Source organism: Melospiza georgiana, chromosome 5 (assembly GCF_028018845.1).
Source record: "Melospiza georgiana isolate bMelGeo1 chromosome 5, bMelGeo1.pri, whole genome shotgun sequence".
Taxonomy (NCBI): domain Eukaryota; kingdom Metazoa; phylum Chordata; class Aves; order Passeriformes; family Passerellidae; genus Melospiza; species Melospiza georgiana.
The window spans coordinates 34,774,577-34,799,500 of record NC_080434.1 but is presented as its reverse complement, the minus strand read 5'-3'; positions in this window follow the sequence as shown (position 1 = coordinate 34,799,500).

Sequence of the window (24,924 nt, the reverse complement as noted above, 5' to 3'; positions counted from 1 at the left end):
CACAAAGTGAGCAAAGGTCTGTCTCAGCACTGTTGGGAGGGGTTTCATGGAGAATCAGCTCACGGGGTACAGCAGGAGGCTCTGGAGCCTGTGCTCTTCCAGCACTCCTAAGCATATCTTAACAGCGTTTGCAGACTAAAGCAGGACACACAGATTTAAATTGCTCTGAATTGTACACAAAGTTAAAAACTTCTTGAATACACCAAATGAAATAACTTATTTAAAACTAACACTGTCCCTTTTTGTGTGGGTGGGAAGGGAATAAGAGAGGAATCACACCAGGGGAGTGGCCTGCTGTGAGAGTATTCAATATCCAATACAGATTTTACCACAGTGCTTTGACTTGTTTGGTGTCTGAGGACAGGAAGAAGCTAGAGCAGATGCTCAGTTCCATGAGCAGCACAACTACTGTAACTTAGTCACCCAAAGGCAGCTGGCTGTTTTCCCCATTTGAGGGAGAAATTCGAGGGAGAAATTCATGTTGGTGTGATGCAAAAAGTATTTATTTTGCGCTGCTTATCATTTTGTTTATCTGACTAGATATAAGTGTGGGATATTTGCTGTCATGTGTTTTTGACAGAATTCATTAATAAAAGTCAATTTTAATTGGTAATTCCAAGGCAGTGAACATGACTGCTGAATATAACAGACAGGTTGGAAGCACTTGGTATCAGAGAGTGTCTTTGCTGTCACACAACATCTCCATCCTTGCTCCCCTCTTTGTGCCTGTTTTCTCTGCAGTAACTCAACTTTCTCAAAAGCAAAACCTCTGAGTCTGGGAAAATGTCCTGTAGGGCCCACAAACAAATCAGCTGGAGAGTTTCCAGAGAAGGACCCAGGAAGCAAAGCTGGTGGAAAGCATCATGGAAGGCAGCGTGTCTGTCCCTACAACCCTCAGCATGGGAGGGTGCTTTGCAGCAGCCTTCAGCTCCCAGGAGACAGAGGGGCTCATTCCAAAGGCAGGAAGGACAAGGCCACACTGAGTTTGTGTTCCTTGACCTCCCAGCTGGGTAGTACTGGCCTCTCATTTTGTTTTTAGTTTTAACTTCGCTGAAAAAACCCATGTTCATTAGTTGCTATCATCCTCGGGATAGGAATAGCAGAAACTGAATATTAGAAACCATATTTCCCAAGTTCTATTGTGCAATCACATAATGCCATGCAGAACTATCTCTACTTTCCCACACGAGGCCCTTGTTGCACACTTTTCACCCTGTGGCTGTGAGGAAGCTCCTTGATTTTAAACAGCCTGAACAGCTCACACACATCTGAGGGACAGAAGGGCATAAACTTGAAGTGTGTTTGAGAAGAAAATCTGAGTGGCACAAAATATTTTCTTTATCAGTAATCGATTTTTGTAGCTTTGTTAGAAAACTCTTGGCCCTGTTAATTGCTTAAAAAAGTATGTTTTATTGCTTGAAAGATCTCTTTTATCATGGAAAACTGTCGAGCTCAGGAGGAGAAAAAGGAACATTATATTAATGGGAAAAGGAGAATGATTTTGTTAGTCTTGATGTACTTTAAAGAATTTGAATTAAGCTACTGATACTCCATCTGATTTTCTGCAGTGCTGTACAATCTGGTAAGTGCTCAATTTATCTGTTTCTGTATGTGTGCTGAATAATCCATGGCCATGTATATAAAAATAACATGCAATAAAAATAACTGAGTAAAGTTCTTACTGACATTTGGAAAAAATCATCTAACCTGAAAGTGATGTGGTAATTGCTTCTTATCATAGCAAGTGTCTAGTTTTTCTAGACTCCACCGAAAATCTGATTAGTGAATAAATATAAATGTAACTATAAATACAACATAGTTGTTTACTGGTGTTTCTGTGTTGAAATTCTGTATTCTGGAGACTTTTAAAACTATGACAATTTAACCTTTATCTTATAGGCAAAGAGGGTGGATTTTGATATCTCTTGGCTCAGTTTAACTGAATCCTAAAAAAAATGTAGACACATCTTCATGACCTGCAGACCTCATGGTGCTTCATAAAGAAGTCGCAAGAATTTCAAGCTGAATAAATAGGTTTAATTTATATTCTTCCCCCTAAACAGATCGCAGCAGAAGAGTGATATAATGTGGGATTCTCAGTTCATAATTGTAAACAGGGTAATTTTATATTTGCATGGTTTTAATGATTCAAGAAAATGGGGTAGATGGGAATTGTCAGCCTTGAAGAAGTAGCCACACTGGGATTTAGCTGTACTACTGTCCCACATGCCCTGCACTGGACTGTTCAGTCTGCCAAGATAAAAGTGTTGGGAACCCAATGCACTTAAAGGATATCTGATATGACCTGTAAGCAGCCTGGTATCTCTGTGCTTAATAGTCCAGACAGCATGAAAAGCAGAGAAGAGAAATTCTGGATTAGAACTATTTTATAAGCAGTAGCATACACTAAAAGCACTTGCACCAGTTGGTGGTATAGTACTTGTGGTACTTGTAGTAGCAAAAGTAGTCACCACTTTGGAAAATTGGAGACAAGCACTTAAAATCAAAGTTAGGAGCCCTTTTAAGGCTGGATTTATAATGTCTGGAATTATGTATGACAGGTCCATCCTTTCATATGCTGTATAATTCCCTGTTGGCAGCAAACCAACTCTGTGAGGGACATCACACACCAAGGCAATCCTAGCAAAGAGACATGGGCAGGTAAAGAGAAATAGCAAAGTCAGGGATAGTGTCAAAAATGTCAAATTCAGGATCATTTAATGGATCATTCACAAAACCCCTGCCAAATCTTTCAGAAATGATGGGTTTGATCCACAGGTGCCTGAACACCACAACTCCTCTCTTGACCACAGACATAGAGGACTTAAAGGATTCTTCACTGAGCTGAATTACAGCTCACATCAAATACTAAAGGCAAAGTTTTCAAGCAGACTTTGCTTTCTGCAAGGGTCCATATATAATAACAAGAATTGCCATGTTGCTAAGTTTCTATTCTCTCTTCCATGCAATTGTCAGTCAAGTGATTGCTTCATGTAAAAGATTATAATAATTGTAATCAAACATAATTTAAAACTTATGCTAGGTGGGCTGATGTTGCATCAGAACCACTCTCAAAGCTACAATTAAATCTTCTGTCAGTGTTTTTCTTATAAAGTCTGGTGTTCATTGGGTTTTTAATTTATTCATGAATGTTTATCCAAACTTCAGATGCACTTGTGCATAAATATAATTAAAACATGTTTATTTTATATGGAAGATAATTAGTAATGTAATGAGTGTAAGGTCAGAGCAATCACGGGCATTTTTACTTAGTTTGTACTCATAACTGTAAATATCTTTGCACATGCACAATTTCCTTGCAGCTTTGGCATGCTGGCTTTAAAAATGCCATTTTTCCCTGTTTTCGATTTGTACCCTCCCTTCAGGTTTTTATGAATATTGACACAATCCCCATTTGGTGCAAACTACACAAATACATTTTTTTAATGTTAAGGAGGATGGAACATTTGAAATCATGCCTAATACTCCTTTCTGTATATTAATGGATTGATTGGATAGGGATGAATGGTCTGAGGGGCACTGACAGAGTTATTCTCCATAGGTTTTAGTCCAGTTCCTGCACCTTTGATAATTACCTGGACTATGACTGTACCAATCTGTGAGCAACCTGACCCAGCCAGCTTTGCTCTGACTAGGTGACCTCCAGAGAGCTCACCTGAATTTTTCTGGTATTTTATTCTGCTATTCTATCACACTTTATATCATCACAAAACCCCTTGTGCTGGAAGGGAAGTTGCTGATCATTACCATGCAGCTCTTGTACTGTGAATTTCTCAGTGCCCATATGGCCTTCCACGTTAGCAGCAGCAAAAGGACAGATGTTTTTGCTATCACAGCTGGAAGCTGAGCTGCTCAATGAACAATAGAAAGCAAATCATTAGACAACAATCCTTAACGTAAAATACAAATCAAGCAGGAAATAAGTAAAAATTGTTTGGAATCTCAGTACCATGTGATGTTTTTCATGCAGTCTAGAAGAGCAAATGCTACAGAAACACCCCTTTCAGGTGTGCAAGCAGTGCAGGAATCAGAGGCTCTGCTGCCTGAGGTTTTAGCCCTATGCAGCCTTAAAGAGAGGCACGTTGCTCTTAGGCAGGATCTGCCAAGGGGAGAGGAAAACAGATTTGCTTTTGAGAGTTAACTCAGTTCTGGTAAACCATGAATTCCATCTGCCAGCAGGAATATAGTGTTCTGTGATACCACAAAAATGTGTAAAAAGCAAAGTATGCTCTTAAAACTGCACAAAGCTGATGCTTGAAAGGTGAGATTCCCTCATCTGTGTGTGATGGTGGAGCCATTGGGCTCTGTGGCATCTGCTCCAAAGCCAGAGGGCATGGACAGAGCTCTGTGAATGACCTGTGCACTGTGCAGAGCTCTGAATTCCCACACCCAGGAATCCTGCTGCTCCTGTTTCCATGCACACACTTTACTGAGTGGTCTCAGTTTGGTCTGGTGCTCCACTTGGGAACTGCAGTCACGATTTTTGTTTGCTGGTAATGAAATCCACTTTCCTGCTTCTCTTTCACAGCCCCTCATGATTTGAACCTTGAGCAAGGCACAAACCTTTCACTCCTGACAGGACCCTCCTTGTGCCCAGGGAACAAACTGCTGGACGGTCTCATGCCCACCCTGAGACTGGGGTGCTCCAGGTCATACTGCAGGAAACAACTCCCACCTTTCCTACTTTGGAAACTGCACTCATGGCTTATTCTAGGGAACACAACTGTTGTGTTGCCCTAAGCAACTTTATTAATAAGTGTGTGATTTTAATGGTTAGGCAGGTAAAATTAATGCTGAATGGAAAGGCCTGAGGCTTGGTGTTTTCTTATAAAAAAAGTGATTTGTGCCAGACGTGGTGTCTTTGAAAAATCTGTAATCCCAGTGATAAAGAAGGACTGACTTGAGAAACTGGGAACTTGACCACAGAGAGATTTGGGTAAGGTTTCTAAAACAAAGTGATTCAGCACTTCTGCTCCACTGCTTTCTGAGTATCTAAATGTCTTTTGCAAATGGAATTTAACTACATTGGAACATTAATTTCTGAGAGGCATCATGGGAATGACAAAATAAGGATCTAAGCTTGGATCTCCTGCAAGTCCATCAGTTCTCTACCAGCCCAATGTCAGCTGGTGAATGAGAACCAAAAGATGAAAGGAAGCACTTATGGGTAGAACTGGAATGAGGAGAAATATTAGAATTCAGTAAATCACAGCTAAGGGAAAATTTTAAGAAATATTTTCTATTTTACCATCCAAAAATTCCAGTAGTCATCAAAATAAAGAAATTAAAGTTTACACTGTTCCTTGCTTTGTATGAATTCTTTCACTGATTGCAGAGCTCTAGAAATGAAGAATTGTTTTGTTCACTGTAACGTTTCCAATGAATCATATTTAAGGAGACACCCTGGTATTATACTTGAAAGCCACATAGCAGGGAAACATAATGACCTCTCTTGTAATCCTGGGGTTTTCAATGAAGTATCCTCATGCAGCAGTAATTTGATATTTTGCAGTTTTAAAATGTAATTGAAAGCACTTTTATTGGATGCGTTCTCATTACAGAGCCACCCAGCCTTCATTTGATAAAGCTGTTCAAGAACTGACTGAAAATGAATGATCAGTCAGAAGGGAAAAAACTCCTGACGAGTAAGGGAAAATAAAAAGCCTAGAAAAATTTTAATCACTGTAAATGTTGAGATAATGGCATTGCTCTTCAAGGTATTGTGATTTTTTCTCTGCCAGCATTCAGAACCCTCTGTATTACATTAAATGCTTCACTGCAGTCTTGCAAGGTTTCTAAGATGTAAACTGGCAATTCACTGAAGGCACAGAAGCAGCAGCACTGCCTCATTTTCCCTGGGTGCCACCAGATTTCTCCTTTTCCCTATCTGTTTGCCTTTACTGCCATTTGATTTGATATTGCAGCTTCCATGTGAGCTCCGAGCAGCTTTGGAAAGTACTTACAAACAATAAGTAGAAGTGAATCTGGTTTTCTTTGCAGCTCTTCCTTCTAATTTTCCTATGTGCTGTTCAGCTTTCCTGATTCAGCAAAGCACCTGGCACTTGTTTTATGCCTCAAATTCAAATGAATGAAGTGGAAGTTAGGTATTCAGTAATTATGGATGATGTGCATTTGAAATTGGAAAAATTAATGTCATAAGAACCAGCTAGGTTTGACAACTGGTGATGGGGTGTGATCTGTTTATGTAACTCAAATGGAATGGAATGATGCCAATAACTCAAACTAGAAAACTTTTAAACTGCAATTTTTTTTACCTACATAAAAAACTGACATAGATAAGAACCCACAAAAGTGATCAAAAATAAACAGATCATGAGACTCATCCTGCTTCCTTTTTTTTCTGTTTGTAGGCTGAGAGGTTTTTCTCCATGCTAAAGCAAGTGATAGGAATTTTGAATTCTTGTGCTGCTAATCTCTAAATGGTAAATGTCCCTCAGTTTTGTTAATTTGTTTCAGCAGCTCCCACGAGACCATTCTGATTACCACAAGCATGTTTTATACTGATTGATTCAGAGACAATAGACAGAAAAGGTATAAACCCATACAGCTTATAAGAGAAAAGTAACTTTGACTTTTGTAATTAAGGACAACCCTTCTCTCACTTAACAATAAACTACATTTAGATTTTGTCAGTAATTGGCAAAAGAACAAGTAAACTAAATCTACACATTTTTCACTTAAGTTTCATGTCTCATCTGTTCTAGAATACCTTTATCCATCTTTTTTTATGTGGTGATAATGAACAGTTTTAGGATGCTGGGAAACAGAAGGAGAAAAGCCCAAACTATTTATCAGAGAAAATCTTCTGCTTATTTGAGCAACAGAAATGTAGCAATACCTCAATCTTAATTTCAAGTTCAGTTTAGTTCCTAAAATATATAGCTTCCTCTCAGGCACTTCTCATTTTTTCCTTGTTCCCTGAAATTATTGCAGTTACCCAGTGCCATTTTAGCCCCCTGCGCTCTAAATATTTCTGCTTTCTACTCCTTTTTCATTTGGTCCATGTATATTTTTTCCTTCACCTCTTTCATCAGTGTCATGCTCAGGCTGGAACTCTAAATAGGTCTTCAGAAGTGCCTTATCAGTAAACTGGAAATCCCTTCCAATTTCATTAATGGACACAAGTGTCAAATATTAATTTTCCTATAATATTTCTTTCTGATGTTTCAAATACTATAAAATACAATGCAATTAATCTAGTTCTTTCAGTTTTTAAAGCAGAAAAACTGTAATAAATAATTCCTGCTGAATTCCTTTGAAAATTATTTTTTTAAAAATGATTCATGTCAGGGGGACAGAGAGATAAAGCAGTGAGATAACCTACAGAGAATACAGCACTGGAGGATGCAGCTGCACAAATTTCATACAATGATCCTGAATGCTTTCTCTTACCTTTCAGGATATGTGGGTTAATTTAGACCAGCAATTAAGACAATAGATCAGAACTCCCTATTCAGATAATGGCTGTAAGATTATTATGGAGGGTTTCTACTGGCTCATTTAAGTGTTTGCTGAGAGCTGACATTTGCCAAAACAGCCAAATTCTAGGATTCACTTACTTGCCAGGGTTCCTAGAGATCTCAGTGCAGATCCAAACAGTATTGAAATCTGTGTCCCATTGTGTCACATGTCACAATTCTCTGTAAAGCAAGTAATGAAGGATTCAGAAGAAGCTTCCATATAACAGAATAGAAAAATAGCAGTATGGGTCTTGAAATCCTCTATTTGGGAAACAAGGATACATATTGTAATTTCAAGAAGCAATATCTGATACGTTCTCCAATTTCTGATTCATCTCCTTTGGTTTTAGTATTAAATATTTTTGCTTATAAAGGAATGCATTTGAATATAAGAAAGCATAGGGAAAAAAAGAAAAGGTAAAGCAGGAGAGGGCAAAGAAGCCTTTGGCACTTGCAGAAAAAGAAAAAAAATTTAACACAAGTAGATTTAAAGTTTCAAAAAACCCTGCATTTTACAAAGTATTTTATTAATTCTCTCAGCATTAGCTTTCTAGCAAATACCATGGACCTGAACTATCAGATGAGAAGCGACAGGCTGAGCTGTCTTCAGCTGCTTCTCACATGGCTTTGGCAGAACTGGCAAGGAAGGAGAGGAAATGGCCACTGGAACAATGTCTGGAGAAACAGCAAGGAAAAATGACGGGCATTAGAGAAGGTTTAGAGGATTTCTGCTATTTAAGGATCTTAAGAATTACTTTGTTGTTAGAAACTGATGCATGATTCTTATTTTGTTTCCACAGTGTAAAGTGATTTGCTGCAATAAAGCATGTCAATCTGCAGCTGATTTATGAAATCCAGTTTGGCCATCCTGACTTTCTTCCCAAATATACATGAAAAAAATATTTATAGAGAGATATCTTAATTTTTCAAGTTACTCACTCTGATTTTCCCCTCTGAGATATTTCAAAAAGTATCCTCCCCTTTTTCCAAAAGATAGCAGTGAATGCAGAAAGGTATGGATAACATTTTGCAAGACTTTATCTGAATTCAGAGACTACTGCTGAGTATTTAGGAGAAATCATTAATAAGAAGGTTTATTCCAGTTTGGGGTATTTTCTATTTAGAAAAAGTGATTCCCAGGAGATAAGGTGACAGCTGTCCTGTAGCAGCATTAGCAGTGTACTTGCAGCAGGGTTTTATAGATAGATGTTTTGCAGATTCTACTTTCTCTCCCTATGCAGTGTTTGCTCCCTCACCTGCTGCAGGGAGAGAGAATGGAGTGAAAAATTGCATAAATATACCCAGAGTTATACCAGGGTACTCTCTGAAGGCTGTGGAAAAGTTCCACTTTTTCCACAGGGAAAAGTCTAAGTACGTGATATGATGTCCTCTGCCCTGTGCAGGTCCATGATGCTCAATAAATAAGGGAAATTTCCTCAGTCAGAGACATAAAATGAGAGTTTTGCACCTATGCCAGGAGCAAGTGATGTTTTGAAAAATGGGGCTCTTACACTGTATTATGTATAACACTTCTCCCCATCGCCATTCATCCATCCAGATAAAACGGAACCTCTTTCCTCTTCAAATGTCAAATATGTAATAGATATTTGGAAATGGAAAGGATACCTTAGGGTACATGCTAATGCACTTCCTTCAATTAGGTTTTATGATTATGACCTTTATTCCAACAATAATTTAATGTTTTAATTAAATTTGCAACCATTTTCATTGCTGCAAGATGTCCTTCATCTCTCTGAACTGTAATTTAATGAAGTGGTTTTCAATCACAATCAGCAATATCTACCAAGAAATTTTAATGCCGCTTTTCAGGAATCTAAAATGGATCTTTCATGTTTTAAAACAAACTTCATACCAGTGCTATGGCAAGGAATAATTCCAACATCTACTGTAAGCAAAGAATACACATTTTCAGTTTTGGCAACCAAATGTGGAATATTAAACTCTAATTAGAAAAAGAAAATAAAAGACCATTTAAGTAAGAATGAGGAAAGTTGAAAAAAATTAAAATTTAAACTAATAATAGCACCTTGGTAAAGAATATCCATTAGAATTACAATGCCTCTTGATTTATGCCATGTTTCTAACTAAACATCAAAATCTGCATGCAGATTACTGAGTTCAGTCTTCATATATCATTAACATCTCAAATCTTCAAGAATCCATTTGCTCAGAAAATAACCATTGACATGAGAAATATTAATCATGTTTGAACACCTTCTGACAATATTGTGATCTGCCCAGCTACAGACATTCATGAAAGGAGTGACTTACACAATGCAAAAGACTTCTGAAATAGATTACAGCAGAATATTACTTGTGCACTTACCAAAAATGTTGAAAACAGCATTTATTCTTTTGAAAACATCAGTCTAGCATTTATTCTTTGCAGCAATTTCTGCCTGAATTCAGTCCTCTTGTTTCTGTACAGATGATTTCTTTTCAACCAGGGTCATGTTACCAAAAATAACAGCAACAAGGATATTCAGGAAAGGGGAAAAGAACACAAGAAAAAAATGTTCAGAATATTTATTTTGGAAGAAGAAAATAAACTACTGCTTTGCATTCTTTATATAACAGCAGCAACTCTGCACATATTTGCACAGAAGGGGGAAGCACAGCAAAAGAAACAGGAAAACAGTTAATATTAACTCATCACCTTAGAAAAATAAAAAAAGAAACAGTATTTTTCTCTTTCTTGCACATAGATTTAAACTTTCCTGGAAGGACATCCAAGACTGGCACCTCTTTGTGGGTATTTTAACAAGAATCAGGGAAATCTGAACTAGTTTCTAACTAGAAAAATGTATCAGCCTGGAAATAAAAGGTGGAAATCAGAACACCTAGATCTGAGGAAATTTTGACAGTGTCTGCTAACATGGATTAGATGGATTTTAAATTCCAGTCACAATTCCTGGGCTGAAGCCAAACCTGACAGCAGCTGCTTTCAGTTCATGTCTATAGATGGGGCACAGGAAGAGATCTATCTAGTCTGGGGATGTGGATGTGTTGAGGCTTGATGGTGGTCAAAGCCACCTGAAAGTAGCTAAAGTAAAGAAATATAGCAGTTTGCAAGGCAGGGAACAGAAGTGCCAAATGGAAATGAGAAGTTTCCACGGGAGGGAAGGTGTAAAGCAGGAAAGCAATGGTACATGTGGTGACAGGAGAAAATCTGGGCTGCAGTAAAATGAATGGAACAGAATCAGAATCTCTGTTCTGATAAAGTCTGAGGAGATGCCAAGAAATATAACCTGGATTTTGAGAAAGCAGAACGAGCCCTGTAACGCTGTGAGCCCTATATAATGTCAAGTAATTTTTTCCCCTGAATTCTTCTAAACCTTCTATAGAACAAAGGTACCTTCTACCATGGATCTCTCATGTCCCTCTTTCTTGGAAGGTGGTGAGTAAATTTTATCATTTGCATCCATGCAGCCTGAGTTTGCACAGCAATGATGTGGGATGTGAACCTCTGGTGGGATTTGATACTGATTGCCCTGGCTGGGTAATGAGAAAGAGGGCTGGAAATTACTGAGTTTAGTTCTATCCTGACCAAGAGCACCCAGGAATTTACTGAAGCAGCCATTACTTGTGGAACGTTCTCTATTCACTGTGTGGTCACTGCTTTCAGTGCAATTATTATTTCAGCCGTAACCTGGTAATGAATGAAGGGGATTAATTGCTGTTGTCCTTTAAAAGTTTCAACGTTCCTGTCTCTTGGCAGACAGGGAATGTTTGGCTTCCCAATGGGTTTGAGATGCATCCATATCTGTTAGCAAATGATCATCACTCCTACTGCTTCTTGATTTTAAAATGTATACAGCTCTCAGGCTGAGACTCCTTTGGTTAACAACATGAGTGATTTACCAAGTGTCTACAACTTGGGCTGCTCATCTTGACTGATGTCATGAGATATTTGTGCTGCTTTTGACAGAACAGCATGACATTTCTCTGAATAAACTCAAACAGTACTTTGCCCGGCCATGTGCATATTTGGATTATTTTTTGTGCCAACAATGGAAAATATTTTTGTCTTAATGGCAGGTTTTGTTTTTTATTTCTGCTGCCTCTAGTTATGAAATTCTCCAGAGAACCATTTACATGAGAGAAAATCGATTCTCAGAAAATGTATCAGAAATACCAAAGTAAGGAGAATGCATAATCTAGTGTATTAAAAAGATAAAACATCTTATCTACTTTTTGTCATATTCTGGCAATCAAATTATTGTATTTGTAGTATCCATCTCTGTCTGTCAGTGTAGGATGGGTCACTGGCTTTGCATTAAAAGCTCAGTTTAGCAAAATCATCACTATTTCTCAAAAAAAAATTTTATGATCTCATTGAAGTCATGTAGGACATATGAAATCACTATCTTTGCAGGGAATTTTGTCTCTCCCTCTTGGTCTGGTGTTGCCCCTTTTGAAGAAATTTATCTTAACTACACTTTATTTTCTTTCTGTTTAAACTTGCTGTTAAGGCATACGCTTGTATCCCAGACACTCTTCATTAAACATTCCTGTGCTGATGCACAAGCATCATTACCCCCAGAAGAGTGGAGAAGTTTTAACTACCTCAAACATCACAGCAATTAAGGAGATCCACGGGCACAGGAGAGCCACAAAATCTTTTCATTTTGAACATAAAGTCTCATTATTCATATATAAACCAGCAAACCAGGTCATTGTTGCATTTATCCAACCAAGTTCTTGTCAAGGGGTGGGAAGGAAATTTGGAAAGGCTGAACTTGGGGCTCAGGAATCTGCTCCCAGCCTGCCTTCTGTGCCAATTCAAGCTTGAACACCAGACAGTCACTGGTTACCCTACAAAATGAAGGTCAAATTAATTAGTTGAGAGGATCTATAGAAGCATTTTATAACAACCAAATTAATACTAAATGAGTTCACAATGATTATTATTACTGAACAATTAAAAATTATAGGGCCATTATTTAAAGTCTTGGTCCAGTTTACAGCTACCTATCCCACACCAGGAGATGTGCTGCTGAGCTAAAAACACATTTCATCATTGGAAGCAATGAATCTTGGGAGGACTAGTATTTAAACCATCAGATATTTATGAGCAGCAAAAAGTGCAGCTCAATAAGTTTTCTGCCCTTTGTAGTTTTCTGCCCTGTGTAACAGATAAACCTGGAAATCCTAATCCCAGTCTCTTCTGTACAAGTCCCTTACAACTGAAATTTATTTATTGATTTCTGTTGCTTCTCACCAAACTGGGGATAGTAAGAACTTAATGGTTTGCATTTAAAGTCTGAATAAATTACACTGCAGCTCCTAGCCACTGAATCTGGTTTGATAACCAGAGATAATTAGTGGCTTACATTTTTAAAACAGATATAGTGAAATCAGCAATGTAAAAAAGTATTCACTAGAAATTTATCTATTTTTCAGACCATTTTTTTTTGTTTGGGGTCTGTTTGTTTGTTTGTTCCATAAGGGATAAAAGACTTTGTAAGAAATTCAGACCCATATAATGTATTTCTCTTATATGCAACATAACTCAGTAATCCTAAATTATACTCTATCCATTGCTGGTTCAGACTTTGACAATATTTTGGAGCTCTAAATAATAATTTTGAATACAATTCTGGTGTCTCTTTCTAAAGAACACCTTTATTCTTTCAGGCAGGTGCAAGGTTAGTGCAGCCTGCCTGAACAGCAGATGGCCAGCAGCAAAGCTTTTCCCTGCTGACATGATTATAAAGGGAGAAGGGAGCACACTGCTATAAAACTGAGTTTGCTACTGCTTATAATCATAATCTACTGATTGATTTATAAAGCTCCACCTGAACATTTGCAGAATTTTACATCAAAAGACATCTTTTCTTTCATATAAAAATACAGGAATTATTCTGAAAAAAGCATGATCCTGCAACACAGACCTTCCAAAGCATCCAAAGTCAAATCCCAAATGTTCCTGGTTTCCATCAGTAAAAATTTTTATTTTTCAGAAATACCTACCATGAAGCTGCCATTAGTTTTACCAGTTCTGATACTGATTTTTATGGCATTTTAAATAAAACTGAAACATTGTCCTCTAATTTTGCTTCTCTCAAGTAGTAGGATTAAAAATCATATGATTGTACATGTGAAAAAATTATGTTCAACTCTCAGTCACCCATCATCCTTTCTCAGGTTGCTGTTATGTGATGTGGTATTTTGTAACCATGGAATATCTCAGATTGGAAGGGACACAGAAGGATCAAGTCCAGTTCTGTGCTCCTCACAGGACCACCTAAAGTTAAGCAGCATGACTGGAACATTGTCTGGATGCTCCTTGAATTCTGACAGGCTTGATGCCCATTATATTATAGAATATATATTTTAATGTAATTTGTATCAATGTTTGCTACAGACTGATCTCTAAGTCTGACCTAATTGTCAAATATGGTATTAAAACTCTTCTGATTATTTTAAGAAACATTTTGCAGATGTTTCCCACAAAAATTTAAAGGCAATATTAGAGATTCCAATAAAGCTTATTCTTAGCAGCTAAGTCTATTATTTAATTTCATATTCTTCTAAAGCACCAAGTGCCCTGGCTGATTCTGTTTTCTTAGGAATCTGTGGAACACTATATTATTTATAAAATGAAATTAATTTTCTTTAAATCTATCCATTCATGGTGGCTTAAAAGAAAAAGCTATAATCCACCTTACTGCTTTTGTTGCATGCTCACTATTTAAATTTTTGTGTAAAATCTCATTATTCAGACTGCTGATTGAATAACTTTGAAGTGTTTTGTGTCTCATTAGCAATGCTGCTCATTATGCAGGGTATGATGACTAATGGAAAGCCTTTGCCTCACAGCTCTAGATGATGGAGATTATTTTATCATAAGCTACTGTTCAGACATGAAATGATTATAGAAGTAATAATAATTAAAAACTTAATTACAATTTCCTTTCAAGGATTGTCACCACTTTGCTGGTGTTTAGGTTCTGTTGTGATGCTGAATGTGGGTGTTCCCTTCTAAATGTACATAGTCTGGTATGACAAATATCAACTCCAAAAATGATACATTTATATCAATGACAGAAAGTAAACAAGGGGGAGAAACCTCAGACAAAGGTTTTGAAAATGCTACACTCCCCAGTCCTTTAGATCAACACAGGCCAATCCCCTCAAAGTGGGAATCCTAACATTTAATCCTAATTTAACCCTAATAATGTTTCCTTTAACCCAAATAATGCTCAAGGTAGCCTCAAGATATGGAATACATGCATTCCTTACATTAAAAAACATAATATAATTTTTTTTTCTGCATGGAAAAATACATCCCACCAAGGTGATCCACGCAATAGTAATAATAAAGGGAGAACTTCAGCCCAAGCAGAAATATATACAGTTACACATGGTCTTCAACAGAAGTCATGAGTATGATTTCTTCACACCAGATAAATAAGGAATCCAGTGGGGACATAATAAATGCTCTGGAAAAAAACATAATGATTTGCTTTTCCTGAAAGGTCAACCATGACTTCCTTATCCATCAAGTTTGTAATAGATTATGAAAATAAGAATTTCCAGTCGGGTTTCACAGCATTTAGTGCATTGTCCAGGGTTTCAGCTCTGTGATTGAGAGCATTCCATTTTGCTAAAATATTTCTAATTTCCATCATTGGGAACAGCTCCTTTTAAAGAAAAGAGATGAATTCAATTTTGTTTTGCTTGTTTGCTACATATTGTAGTTTGTGATTAATAGCTACTTTACGCACAAAACATTCAGAGTCGTCCCTCTACAAAAATTACAACATTAAATGCTTTTAAAAATCATGGTCCCTGGAAGAATTTGTCTACTTGTATTTTATGAAATATTTCCTGAGTTAAAATGAAAGCCAGAGTTAAGCTGTCAAAGAAAAATGAAAGACATCCTGAAAAGACACAGAACTAAAAGGTGCCTATTTTTAGTTTGAAGGAAGTACAAATGTACCACACATCATTATCCTCATCAGGATGACAGGTGATGCCAGGATAATAAACAAAGTCTCTGATTAGAAATGAAATTGCTATGACAGAATTTAAAGGCCACAAAGCCTTCAGATTCCCCTCCTCTCTGTCCTCTGCATACATTCTTCCTCTTCCTCCACAATGAACTGTCTATTCATTCAAATTCAAGGATACACTGCAGGGAAGAATCAGCAAAGATCAGCATCAGAAAACAAAGCAAACAAAAATAAGACATACAGCTGTCAGTATCAAATTTTCTAGCCACAAAGTGAGCCTAAGGAGGAGACATTAAACGTGCCATTGAGAACACACGAAAGCCTTTTAGCAATGGTTGGTTCTGGTTTACCAAAGTGAGAAGATTTCCACTCTGTGCTACAGATCTCCATTCTAAATCAGGAAGTACAGTAACAATATCAAACACACACTGCAGATTCCTTTCTCAGTTGTAAAGGAGAGCAGCCCTGCTGCTATGCTGGTACTACAGCCACAAAAGGAGCTACCCATGTAGGTCCCATTTTCAGGAAGCAAAATGCAATCGCAGGGATATTCCAGTAGCAGCAAGCCCAAGCAAATGTGTATCAAATATTCTTCCTTGGCTGTGTTGTTTATGATTTAACTGCATCACAAGTAGCAGAAAGTGCACTTTGAACAATCGTGTGACATTTAATTAATTAACAATAACCAAAGTTTACATGTAAATCAGGTACTCATTAGAGAATTAAAAAATCATTTCTTTTGAAGTGGGATTATTTTTATCCATTTGACTGATAAACTTAACTCTTCATTATATTATTCTTTGCCATCTAAATTAGTATCAGTAGGATTTGATATGACCACAAGACACAGATTGCTGCAGCAGCTGAGAACAGAGGCCACCTTCTTATTTAAACTGAAGTGAAAATACTTTTTCAGTTTCTCAGAGTTTGCCTTCAGGAAACACAAATCTGCAAGTTCCAATGGGTTAGATGAGACTGAAAGTTTATTGAGCATCTTTGACCTAAGGTGTGGGCTTTTCCACCTATACTGCAGGGTGGTTTGCTTATTAATTACATCTACAGCCCTTTGTAAATGTGTTTGAGGATTGCCCATTTCCACAGTCTAGGACTGGAGAAATGAAATCACAACAAACTGATATTTTGTGCCCCACCAATCAATAATGACAAACCACAGAAGTCCTTGTACTACTGGAATGCACCAAGGGCAGTCCTGAGCACTCAGCCAGGCTGCAGCATGGTTTAAATGGCTGCCGTGGTAAGATCTTTGTGCATCCCTTTATTTTCCTAATACAGACTCCTGTAATCTCTGAAGCTAATTTGTCATAAAATACTTGTCTTCTGCCTCAGTGTGTCCTACAGTACCCTCTTCTCGCCTAAGTATTTACACAAGTAATGACTTGAGGGGCAGAAGGAGGCAGAGGTTTTCCAATTCCTTTATTCTTCTCTTCCTAGGTTACAGTTTCAGCCAGCAAAGCAAGGCTTGTAACAGAGAAAGTTCATATGAATTCAGTTCCATTGTACTCCACCTATCAAAGCTCAGGTCCAAAAAAATTCAACCTAATTTTTGAATATCCTCTCCAAAGCTCACAAAGCTCATGGTGCAACTTTCTTCATTCCTCAGTTCTCAGAGTAATAAAACTCAATGGTATTTATTGGCTCTCCTGGAGCTGCTCAACTTTTTCTAGTTTGGTTGCTATGGGATTTTATATTTAAAAAGTTTTCATTGACTTGAGTGCAGAGTTTGTACCTTTACTGTCAATAGCAATCTCCAGCCAAACATATATAGCTATGATGGTAATTTCAATAGCTAGCCTATTTTCTCAGTTTCATAATATTACTCTGTTATTAAACTTTTATAGCAGAAACTCATGAATAAGTATCTCCAGCATTTCTACACACCTTAGAAAAATGGCTCTCATAACTGGATACTCAATACTGTCACCTATCAGAATGTGGCATTATTATTTCTGTTTGGTTCTGGTTTATTTTGCTCTTTCTTTGTACATTTACTTATTCCACAGCTACACAAAGTATTATTATTACCACCCCTCTCAATGTAGTGAATCGAGGAATTCAGTCCAAAACCACATCATGTTGCTCCTTTCATAGCCTGCCCATTAGAATGTAATTTGCTGTGCAATGCTGGTAAAAACATTAGGAGTTAATAATTTGTCCAGCCTTCTTTAACAGCCTACAAATACGCATGGTACAGATATGACTTATGTGCACTTATGACAGCTGAGAAAAAATGAATTATTGTCCTTAATGCACAGGACTTACAAAGGAAGTGGAATTAAGGCAGGAATCTGACTTGGACCTGAGGCCACTGCCCTTTGTGTTCAATGATTTGGTTTGATTTTACACTGGATGTCCAAGAGTCAGGAGCCCAATGGTGGTAGTGGTGGCAGCTGAGCCAGTGGCTTCTTTTTCAGCTGAGTGGGTTAACATCATCTGTATTTTTTTTATTTCAAAAAATGAGGCTAAACCAATTCTATTTTGTAGCCAACCTGCAGCAAGAGGACCTTGTCCAGGAGCAGCAGAGATTCCCAGGCAGCAAACTGAGAGCCAGTGCCTTCCCACTAAGGTGTACTTGGCACAGATGTGTCATTCTGTGCACTGCTGACTGCCTTAATTTGCTGTGACTTTGCAGACCCGCATTAGAAAGACATTTTACTTTTCACATGACATCCACTTTAAATTGGTGGAGAGCAGGTCTCTGAAACTTGGAACATTTCCCAGACAAAACACAATGCACAAAGCTGTAACTTGTTCAAGAAATGATAGCAGAAGTTAGAATATGTTCCTGATGAAGCTGTAAACTTCAGCTGGTAGACTTCTCAAAATAAGGCTCAATGCTCCTGCTTAGTGATGAGTGGGGTGAAAAGCACTTCCATCTGTTGTATTGTGCAGAAATAACATCAACTTCAGAGAGGAAGCTCTTAACCTGTTTGCTTTTGCTGGAATCAAAATACCAATTCAGCAATTCATATTTTGGAAACAAGTCTCCAGTAATCATAATATTTTTTTGGATGCCAGATGGCCTGGTCTGCTCTCCTGGTGTGTGCATCAGAATAACTAAATGCTTGTATTTCTTGACATGTCCTTTTAGGGGTGAAAATGAATATATAAACTCATGAAAATTAGAAGCTCTGAGATGAAACCTCAGTCCTGCTGAACTCGTGGACAATTCTGCCATTGATTCAGCACTATTACATTTTCATCACTGCTACATCCCAGAGTTGAAAATATGTCTGGTTTATTTTGACAATGGCATTTCCAGACAGATAGATTGTTTCCTCATATTATTTCTTCAACAGACAATCCTTAGGAACTGGGAGCGCTCTAAAAATCATTTTATGACAGTAGGCAAAGGCATGTCCAAAGCGGCAGAATCAATCATTTTTGGACTATTGTTTTGAGTGACATATTTTACAATGCTTTCTTTGTTAAACTGTAAACGTAGATACTGTGTTCCTCATATTTGCAGGTTAGTACCTATGCAACATACAATTGATAACCTGTAAAAAAAACAGGTGCTTTAAAAGCTTCCTGAAACAAAAGCTTCATTTCAAATGCTTCTCTTAACAATTTCTTGCAAATGAGCATCATAACCCATTCATCTGAAAAAAGTGTAGTGTTTTGGAGGTGTTTACAAATGTACCCAGATTTCACCTAAATTTTAAGTTCCCTAAAGACTGGGGCAATGAAAATAAATGTGAGAGTTTCATAGGCAGTCAGCAGAGCAAGACAGAGCTGTCTTTGAAAACTCCTTGCTGTTTACTCTGGAAATTCCTAGACTTTAACAAAGAGAAAGTTAGCTACCTACATTAGTTAAAAAGGTTCTTTCTTCAGGATTGTACCTTCAGTAAACCAGTACCTCTTTTTTCATCTGAGAATTAATGTAATGACAGTAACCACTAAATGGGTATGAAGTTATGGTGGTAAATCACTGTTGGGTTTGATTTCAGCCAAGCCCACCTTTCCTCAGTGTAATTTCATTGGCCTGAATGGATACCCCTTTCCCTCACCTTGTATATGACACAAAGACTATGTGGAAGTATTTCTAGATCAGAATGGCCTTACCCATGGTTCCTGTCTGACAGGACATGTTTGGACTCACAGCATGTGACATGTGCCAAAACACAAAGACCTCCACCAGGTCAGTGTTCCCAGGTCAGTACAGCACTAACCATTATCCGGGGTGTGCCTGTGAAAAGCAAATGCTCCTGACACTGCACTCTTTGCAAACAAAAAGCATTTTAATGCTGATTCCAAAGGGACTGCAAACTGGACTAACGAATTATACAATGAACTGCTGTCATTTCTGCCTATTCTTTCAGCTAATAAGACAGTGCTAGAGAAGGATTGTGCACATTTTCTTGTGCTGCACTGCTACCATTTGGGTTGTGGTGCTGATGTAGCATTGAAGATGAGCTGAAGAGTGTCTGTTGTATATTTATAAAGAATTCTGTGGCTAACTGCTCTAAATTGGGCATGTAATGAATGCATTACTGCAAAGCAGGGAAATAACACCTATTAGAGGCTAGACATGAATCATCACAATGGAAAATAATTTTTTAAGCTGCAGTATTTTCTTTGTTATTGCTTTGCTTTAAACTTCAGTGAAAAGCAATTACTCTATTCTTTCCTTTTACTTTTATTGCTGGTGATTCTTATGCTAATTTTTCCTTCTATGTTTGATTTGATTTTGAAAAGGCTTTTAGAATTGAAGATTAAATTGAATTGGTGATACTGCCCTACCATCTTCACCTCCTACCTTTCTTATCCTCAACCCTCACTCTGGGTTATGAAGAATTCTTAAGAAAACAGACCAAGCAAACCCAAAGCTATCACATTTTAAAATGTTTCTTGTTCTAAATAAATTAGATAAATAAATATCCTCCAGTCATCAAAATAATAAAAGTTTGGGGGGTTTTATATTTAGCTTATTATTAATTTAATAGTTTAAAGAAACAAAAGTTCCCTGCATTTGAAGTGTTACCTATTTCAATTTTTCCCCTTGAAGAATCACACATCTCCTGCAATTAAGTGAAATGTATTCACTTGTGGTACCTTGGTTGTTCTGTGCCAGTGACTTAGGTCTGTATAAAACATGGAAATCTTTTCCTTACAGTCAATTTAGGGAACAGAATGTGCTGTTTTTCAGAGATGTCAATAATTGCTTCAAGTAAACCAAAGAATCTGAAAATTAACAACTTACCTCCAGGTTTGTGGATACAAAGGTAACTCTCTGATCATACTTTTTTTCCTGGGCTACAGTATTTTACAAAAACAAGATGTTTATTTATTATCAAAAGTCACTATCAAGACACAGAACTAGTGAAGATTTACTTTGTTGAACACTTAGAGCAGAAATTAAGGAAAGAGCTGTCCAAGGTCCCCTGTGATCAAATAGGAGAGAAATTCTTAAATGCACATCTAGAAAATCATCTGTATTTATGATCTTTGTATTAGTTATAGTTAGGTGAAATTAAACTTCAGCTTCCTTTTAACCAAATGAATTCATCAGTAGCATTCCTGGAACAAGTCTGCATAGCGTGCCTACAATGACTGCAAGGGTGCTTTCAATTTCCTTACCTCAGGAAGATCAAATGATGCAGAACCAGAAATGGAAATTATTCTTTCCCTAATGCTGGATCAAACATAAAGGCAATATTTTTTAGAAATCATGAAATGCTACAAGCAAGTAATGAAATACCTTCCTGTAGGCTTGGGGGCAATCTTTGATGTAAGCAAACCTGAAAATGCATTAAAAAAAAATCTTTGAAAAAGGCTCCTTGTTTTTCTCCCCTTTCCTGAACTCTGCCCTAAGACACCATGTTCTATTCACTGCTGTAATGTCAGCAAACACTGGGCTTTCATTCAATTTATTTTGGAAAATTGAGAACAAAAGACATATTCAGACTCCTTGCATAGGCCTCAGGCAATTGTATTTCATTATTTCAGAGCAGACATTGCAGGTTAGCTGGAAAATTGCAGTAAAAATGATTGTCCCAGTCACAAAGGTGGCAGTGCCATATCTTTTCTTTCTTGCCAAACAAACCCAGGTGATTTAAAAATATAAAAAAAAAAGTTGAAAATTATTTATCTAACAAAGTCTAGGGACATAGGTAAGGATTTAATTTTTTATGTCTTTGAAAGTTCAGAAAATACAGCAATACCCACACAACAGCCGTGGTGAAAAAGAGAAATATGCACTTAACATTTCAAGAACTTCTGTCAAGTAAAAGTCAGACAGTATTTTTCATTTCTATTAACAGAAATTTCTTTAAATCCTCACTGCTTGTTTTAAGATCAAATAAAAGACATTGTGACTGCCAATGAGCCAGGAGATGAATGATTTGAAATAACTTGGTATTCTTACTGCTGATTTAATGAATTTGAGCATGGTACATGGAATAACTAATTCCCAGCTTGTCTGGCCTAACAAATGAGTCATCATTTTAGAAAACAGCAGAGTCATTTAAAGCTGTGATTCTGACTTAAACTGATTAAACCCTAAGCATTAAGCATTGGTGCTCAATGTATTGTCACATGTATTGAATCCACACAGACCTACTGAAAGCCTGGTTAGACTAAAGCAGGCATTGCAGCAGGTAAGGAGTTCATGTGCAAAACATGAAGAGCCCGAAAGTTCCTTTCTGTCAACACCATATAGGCTGTCCTTTTGAAACCTTCCAGTTGTAAAGAGCAGGTCTGACAGGAAGGGGAACGCAGCCCAGGCATCTTGCACTGTCTCTTCTGTGCACTTGAAGTCTTTGAAGGCTGGAGGCTGTGCAAAGAACTGGCAGAGATTACAGATTTTTTCAAAGGCATGAAGAGTTCTGAGGGACCCAGCTCCTATTCCAAATCTATGAGTGCTGGACACCTAATTAGCAAGGGTACTTCGAAAATCTCCCCCTCCTTCTCTTTTATGCAAGTTCCTTGCTATAGAAACCGTACTGAAATAGAAGTCTAATTGGAAAACACTGTGACCAGGAAACAGAGGTGAGGAAGTGGATTAACTACAGATCTCAGTACAAATACTTTTTCCTCAGGCATGTTTATTGCATTTTCTGGTTGAAATCACAATCAGCATCTTCACCAGTGTGCAAATCCTTTTAATTTTGCCCTTGAATTTCAAAATTTGGACTCTGAAGATACCTTGTGTGTTATTTTTCAGCAATATTACTTTGCTTTCTGTTATGTTCATATTCATGTTGTTTTCATGAAATAATACAAAGGCCCATATCTGTGTTTAGAGAGCAGGACATGTTCAGCTTGTCTATGCTAGGCCTGATGAAACCATTCTTTGATGATTTGACATTACAACACAGCAGCTACAAGCAGGTGGATGATCACTGCATTCCCACCACTCTCCCTTCTCTCCCAGTTTTGAACTAAGGTCAAGGAATGATTGGCCAACCACAAAATGCATCTCCATTACCTTTCAAAATGTCAACTCAAGCTAAAGCCAGCTAAAACCAGTGTGAACTAGGAGCTGGAAATAGGAGAATAGAGAACCCAAAGATGGTTTGGAGAGACCTGCTGTGTGTGTGTCTGCATTTTTGTATTACCTACAGTGATAAACCAATCCTCTCCAGAGTTTTAGATATTGCTGGCCTTGGAACAGTCATCCTTTCATTTCCATTATTATTTTCCTAACCACTCTCCTGTGCTATTTCCTACATGACATTGCAGGCAATTGCTCCAAAGCAATACATATTGTATGCCACCTAAGTGGCACAGGTCCTAAGCCTGGACCACTACAATAATTAATTTGAGTCTAACTTCTCAAAGATATCCTCATTTTCAGGTCAGGTCCCCCCTTACTGATGCTCTGATTTCTGAAGTGACCTCTATCCTTGGTGGGAGTAGGTCTTTGTATAACCACTGACAATTGCTGAAAATATTTTATTTCTATTATTTCTTGCTCTCCTGATAAATGAGGATCAGCAGGGTCACCTGACAGTAAGGAAGCTTGCCAAAACATTATATCCTTTTATTGTCATATGCTTTGAGCAAGGACTCTATTTTCTCCCTTGGGGAGTTGAAACAGAATAGAAGTGAAAACAGATAAGGCACATGGACTACAGAATGGTTATTAATTAAGAGTTTAGAAATGTTTATGCACAAATGGAATATTTCAGAAAAGAACCAGGAATGGTCATTCTCATGGAAATGATGACAGAATTAAGGCTGTTTTGATGAGAAGGACAAAGGCCACAAAGGCACATATGACTCCACAGAAGAAGAAGCTGTTACAGCCACACCAGATGTGTTGGTAGCTAAGAGCAGAGATGGGCTTTTACATCTCCTTGGCAATAGGTATTTCTCTTGCCAGAAATCATTTTGATCCTTCATCCAAGAGAAACTTTCCTTCTTTCCTTTAAATATAATTCTGCTTTTTGTCATTCTGCCAGCTGATTCAAAGTCTCTGGCTCAGTGCCTCAATATGACACATTTTCAACTTGCCAAAAAGAAAACTCTTCTATAGGCCATTTTGGCAAATAGCTATCATCATGAAGCAAGAAAATCAAGGTTCCACTTGACATACGTACCTGATTTTAATCAAAGTATTAGACTCTAATATTGATAAATTGGCCAGGAATTGCTCAAAAAGTGATACTGTTACACTGCCTGTGTAACAATTAGCTTAATGACACAAATTACTGTGATGCAGCATGCTAATTTCCCCTTTGTCTTCACAAAAAGAGAACAAAGTAGGCAATACCTAAACCTTTGTTAAATAACTTTAAAACTTCTGAAATGCTGTAAAATACTTTTTGTTTACATTCCATACAATTCTTTCTCTCATCACTCAAATATTGTACAACACTTAATTAGGATGTCTTTCAAAAGGAGCCATCCTGAAATGATTCCTTTCATCCAGCTAAGAGTTGTCCTTGTTTTAGGTCATGGTTTTCTCACAGAAACATTTGAAGTTTTAGAAATACCAGGACCATAGTCCAGCATGGATTTACTAATTTCTTTCACTTTGAATGTATTTTCACACCATGAGTTATAGTTCTGATGGCATATGATGCATGCAACTAATTGTACCCTGTGAAACAGGTAAGTATGTCAAAGTTGTCTGACCTTTTAGATTATTTTTTAAAAGAATAATTGAAATTAAAAGGGTACTGGCTTGCCAAAAAAGCTTTTATTTTTAACAGAAGGATTGAATATGTGAAATTTGGGGGGAAATGCTTGAAGATCCCAGCATTTCCAATACAAGCATAATACATTCTGATATGTGTAAGTCTCACACTTAGGAAGGTCCCTACTACTGAGTGTGATTATCTCACCAATACATTATCAGCACAAAGCCTTCACAGCAGGCTTCCACAGCTCCTTTGCCTTACACAGGCCAGCAGAATTTTCATCAGTGAATTCCACTAGGAATTCCTTGTCATGGTGATATGCAGCTAGATTTCATTTAC